Raw genomic sequence first — 5,680 nt, forward strand, 5'->3', positions numbered from 1 at the left:
TTTCTTCCCCCCCCCTCCCCGTGTCTGCGTGGGTTTCCTCCGGGTGCTCCGGTTTCCTCCCACAGTCCAAAGATGTGCAGGTTATGTGGTTGGCCGTGCGAAATTGTCCCTTAGTGTCCAGCGATTGCAGATTAGGAGGTTAGGGCGGGATGGATGGGGTAGTAGCCCTCGGAGAGTCAGAGCAGATTAAATGGGCCGATTGGCCTCATTCTGTGCTCTAGGACTCTTCGATTCTGTGACTCCGTATTCCCCTTCCACACCTCCCTACAACCCTCCCTATCTCTGTAACCTCCTCCAGCTCCTACGCCCCTCCCTATCTCTGTAACCTCCTCCAGCCCCGACAACCCTCCATAACTCTGTAACCTCCTCCAGCTCCTACGCCCCTCCCTATCTCTATTACCTCCTCCAGCCCCCACAACCCTCCCTATCTCTGTAACCTCCTCCAGCTCCTACGCCCCTCCCTATCTCTGTAACCTCCTCCAGCCCCGACAACCCTCCCTAACTCTGTAACCTCCTCCAGCCCCGACAACCCTCCCTAACTCTGTAACCTCCTCCAGCTCCTATGATCCTCCCTATCTCTGTAACCTCCTCCAGCCCCTACAGCCCTCCCTATCTCTGTAACCTCTTCCAGCCCCTACAACCCTCCCTATCTCTGTAACCTCCTCCAGCTCCTACGCCCCTCCCTATCTCTGTAACCTCCTCCAGCCCCGACAGCACTCCCTAACTCTGTAACCTCCTCCAGCCCCTACAACCCTCCCTATCTCTCTAACCTCCTCCAGCTCCTACGCCCCTCCCTATCTCTGTAACCTCCTCCAGCCACTACAACCCTCCCTATCTCTGTAACCTCCTCCAGCCCCTACAATCCTCCCTATCTCTGTAACCTCCTCCAGCCCCTACAAACCTCCCTATCTCTGTAACCTCCTCCAGCCCCTACAACACTCCCTATCTCTGTAACCTCCTCCAGCCCCTACAACACTCCCTATCTCTGTAACCTCCTCCAGCCCCTACAACCCTCCCTATCTCTGTAACCTCCTCCAGCCCCTACAACCCTCCCTATCTCTGTAACCTCCTCCAGCCCCTACTAACACTCCCTATCTCTGTAACCTCCTCCAGCTCCCTGCAACGCTCTGCGATCTTGGAGTGCCTCCTCTCAGCCTTGACCGATATAGTCGTCGCGACGCAGGTACCCATGAGGCAGGCCGGGAAAATCCCGGAGTAAACGGTCCTTCTGATTGGCTGACCTCCTGTGTGTTTCTGATTGGCTGACATCCTGTGTGTTTCTGATTGGCTAACATCCTGTGTGTTTCTGATTGGCAGACTGATGCGAGCCTATGAGGATTGTCCGACTGTCGGAGGGCGGGAGAAGTTGTTGAGCAACATTAAATGTGGCAACACTCAACGGTAAGTAAGCCCCCCCACCCAGCATCTTTCCCCCCCCCCCAGCATCTTCCCCCCCCCCCTCCCCCCACCACCACCACCAAACTCAACGGTAAGTAAGCCCCCCCAGCAACTTCCCCCCCCCCCCCACCCCCCTCCCAGCATCTCCCCCCACCTCCCCCAAACTCAACGGTAAGAACCCCCCAACCCCCCTCCCAGCATCTCCCCCCACCACCACCAAACTCAACGGTAAGTTACCCCCCCCCACCCAACGGTAACCCCGCACCTCCCCCAAACTCAACGGTAAGTCTCCCCCCCCCCCCCCCTCCCCCTCACACTCAACGGTTAACCCCCCCCCCCTCCCACTCTGGACCCAGATGGTGTGCGTGCCCCACTATCTGAATGGATTTGCAGGGTGATGTTCGGAGTCAGACTGCTCCCCTCCCCATCGATTGGGCCCGAGGGGTATGACTGACGTTCCCCCCCCCCTTCCTCCCACCCGTCTCCCGACAGCCGTGGGCCCCCTCACCCCGGGAGCGGAAAGGTCGCGGGTTCGAGCCCCGCTCTCCCTGCAACCCGGGCCGGCGCTCCCCGGCTCCAGCACCGAGGGAGGGCCACGCTGGCCCCCGAATGCCCTCCTTTTAAACCCTTCTGCCCTCTCGGGCAGCGCCGGTCGACCCCCACTGGACGAGGGCGGTGGGGGAGAGGGGTTGAAGAGCGGAGTCCTCCCCGTCGTTCTTGGGCGGTGGGGGGGGGGGGGGGGGAATTGGTTGTAGCTGTCCGTTGGGAGAAGGTTTGAGGGGGGTTGGGGGGGGGGCGTTCGGTGTGACGAAAGGCGCTAGGGAAAGGCAGTGTTTCCTCTACGTGTCGTGCGTTGCTGACCTCCTAAACCTGTGATTTTCTTTTCACCCCCCTCCCCAAGCAACCTGGGTCCTACGCTGAGCAAGACGGTGTCACAGCTGTACTGTACCGAAGGGCCCCTGTGCTGAGCGCGTCCGACCACCTCCGCTAACTGCGACCAAATCGGGCCTCGGGGAGGCCGCTGCCCTCGGTTGGATCCGCTTGATTTTTTTTTTTTTGTTTCTCTCCGCTCCGCAACGGCTGGCTTGACACCTCGTGGCGACGGGCTAGCACTCACTCCCCCTCTGCCTTCGAAATCCGGCAAAATCTGCAGCCACCTCGGGCTGGGGGGGGGGGGGGGGGGCGAGCTTCGGCCTGTGTTCCTTCCCTTCAAATCCACGACGATTATGTGATCTTATCTTTCATTTGAAGAAAGAGACGGGATCGGTGTCTCTTGGCCTGTTTACCCGCCGAGCCGCTCGCTCATCGCTGGGAAAGGGATTTTTTTTTTTTTTTTTAAATCATGAATAAAATAGACGGCCTTCATGACCCTTTGGAGAGAGACCAGATTTTGAACTGAGTAAATAGGTGGGTTTTTTTTTAGAAATGTATGCTTCTGGATGGCCACACGCTATCAATAAACTCCTTCATCCCTGTTATTATGCTGCAAACTCTCCCAAGTGTTATTTGCAGAAGCACGACCAGTTCCTGCTGTAATCAATGCACATCCTGAAGGCGGTGTTATTTTTAAAGAGGTAATTCCGAGGGGCTAGGAAGAGGCCATTCAGTCCCGTCTCGAGCCTGTTCTGTCCATTTTTTTTATCATGAAGAAATGAAAATGGCTTATTGTCACGAGTCGGCTTCAAATGAAGTTACTGTGAAAAGCCCCCTAGTCGCCACATTCCCGGCGCCTGTCCGGGGAGGCTGGTACGGGAATCGAACCCGTGCTGCTGGCCTGCCTTGGTCTGCTTTAAAAGCCAGCGATTTAGCCCAGTGAGCTAAACCAGCCCCTGAGGGACGGGGGGGGGGGTGAACGTATCGAGAGCGGGTAACAGCCCCTGTTTCCTGTGTGTGTCGCGCAACACTCGCCAATGGAGGGCGACCAACCCCACCCGTCCTCACTGGGCAGTACTCTTTACCCACCCCCCCCAACGCCTTCCTTCCTGACCAATCAGACATCATCTGCGTTAACCAATCAGATGTCCTCTTTTTGCCTCGACAGCCAGCCATCTTTTTTTTTAAAGACGTGAATTGCCGTCAACGGGAAAGAGGCATCAACGCCCCCCCTCACCGCCGCCCGCTAGGAGGTTAGGCGCGGGATGACGTGAGGTGAAATTCAGGAGAAGAGCGTAGCTCTGGGTAGGGGGGGGGAGGGGCCTGGGAGGCTGGAGCCAGGGATTGCCCTGGAGGGCGGGGGGTAGGGGGGGGGGGTGGAATGCGTGCCGCGCACAGGTATTCTTCTCCAGGCGGTACCTGATTCTCGTTTCTGTCGCCCGTTGCTGTGTTGCGTCCCGTCCTGTGGGGTACGTCAGCCGTGAGCGTCAGCGGCCAGTCCGCCGTTGCCCGTTTTGCCGTGTTTTTGTGTGTCGTCTAGTGTCGTGGGGTAGGGGTGGGGCGGGTTCTGTATGCTCGACGCGGTGCTCTCTCTCTCTCTCTCTGTGGTCGGCAGCCCCTCGCCCACACCCCACCCAACCTTGCGTGTTTTGATGACGTGAATTGTCTCTGTTGCATGTCTGACATGTGAAACCTTAGAGCTCGGTGTGAGTGCGTGTGTAAAACGCTGTGCGTGTGTTTGTTAGCGGTAATCGTGTACAGTAAGCAGTGACAGTGCCCCCCCCCCCCCCCCCCCCATTCCACGGGTGGGAGGGGGAGACTATCTCGGTGTGTTGCTCGAGACGTCTTCGATTCATGTTGGCCTTGAATCACAGCCAACGTCCCCAGTAAGGTCGGGGGCGAGGTGCTATTGCAATGGTGTCTAAATGTGTCAATAAAGGTGAAAATATCAGTGCAAACCGGACTGGGGTGCTTCATTCCAATTCCTGGAGGGTGTGTGACGCAGAAGTCCCGCAGACTGCGTGGGTTCACCGACTCCCAAGATGCCTGCCCTCTTGTTTTTCTGCGGCCTTGTGAAGTCCGTGGACCGTGTGCACGCGGGTTTGTTTTAGGCTGCACCCCTCTCTTCAGTTTCGGCTTTTGTGACGGTCCTGTCTGCACTGCAGCCCCAGGCTCCTGCTCTGCGGGCACGAGGGGGCGGGGAGGGAGGAGGACCCCCCGCTAGTGAACGTGCTCCTGGGGCCAGGCTGGGTCCAACACGGCATAAACGGGCCCAGGCAGCGGGCGGCAAGACCGGGCGGGGGGGGGGGGGGGGGGGGTCGTCCAACTCGAATGCCTGCCCCGCTTCCGCTTGCTACCTTCCCGGCCGGGTGCCCTTGGAGCGGGAGCATGGGGTGTTCACGGGCACCCTCTAGGCCGCCCGTGCTCAGTGGGCACCGCAGGGGGTTGGATTGCTCTATCGCCCCTTTTTTTTTTTTTTAATAAAATTTCGAATTTAGTGTACCCAATTATTTTTTTTCCAATTAAGGGACAATTTAGCACGGCCAATCCACTTATCCTGCACATCCTTTTGGGTTGTGGGGACGAAACCCACGCAAACACGGGGAGAATGTGCAAACTCCACACGGACAGTGACCCAGGGCCGGGATCGAACCTGGTACCTCGGCGCCGTGAGGCAGCAGTGCTAACCCACCGTGCCACCCTGTTTATCGACCCTTTTAATCACATTTCAGTTTGATATTTTAAGTTTAATTTGCACTTTGTTGCTGTTTGAGGAACTAATCCCTTTAAGAGGCCGCCCCTTTAATCTGTCCCTCAGTTTATTTAATTTATGATGTGGAGGTGCCGGCGTTGGACTGGGGTGAGCACAGTAAGAAGTCTTACAACACCAGGTTAAAGTCCAACAGGTTTGTTTCAAACACGAGCTTTCGGAGCGCAGCTCCTTCCTCGGGTAGTTTGATTGTTTCGATCAAAATAGTCGGAGATGCTTCAGGCTCTCAGTCAGACTTGGCGATGTTCGAGGGCCCATGCTCTCTCGTGGAGCTATTGCTCCTCGCGTGTTTGTTAAGGGGGTAATCATTGGGCCAGGAGGGGTGGGTGGCAAGGTGGGGGGGAGAGGGGGGGGCGTTATCGACTGCGACAGGCAATGTGGTAGGCCGGGGTGGGCACACGGTGCTGGGCGAAGGGGTGCAGTGGGAGGCTCCGGACACGGAGCAGGAGTGGGCCATTCGAGCCCGTACCGCCGTTTGATGAGATCGGGGCCGACCTGATATCGAATCTGTGTCCTGCCCCCCCCCAACCCCAACAGCCCTTCCCCTCCTGCAGACCCAGGAACCTCTTCCCCCTCTGCCTTAACAATATTCAAAGACTGTGCTCCCACTGCCTCCTGGGGAAGGGAAGTTCAGAGGCT

General features: G+C 57.7%; 1 long non-coding RNA gene across 1 annotated transcript; it reads left to right on the plus strand.

Annotated features, from left to right (window-relative positions):
• Positions 1-1,304: 1,304 nt before the first annotated feature.
• LOC119958983 lies at positions 1,305-4,232 on the plus strand. The gene is made up of 2 exons (XR_005459116.1): positions 1,305-1,401; positions 2,300-4,232. It is a non-coding gene; the product is annotated as an uncharacterized LOC119958983 (long non-coding RNA).
• The last annotated feature ends 1,448 nt before the right edge of the window (positions 4,233-5,680 follow it).

This window comes from Scyliorhinus canicula, chromosome 31, assembly GCF_902713615.1.
Source record: "Scyliorhinus canicula chromosome 31, sScyCan1.1, whole genome shotgun sequence".
Classification (NCBI taxonomy): Eukaryota; Metazoa; Chordata; class Chondrichthyes; order Carcharhiniformes; family Scyliorhinidae; genus Scyliorhinus; species Scyliorhinus canicula.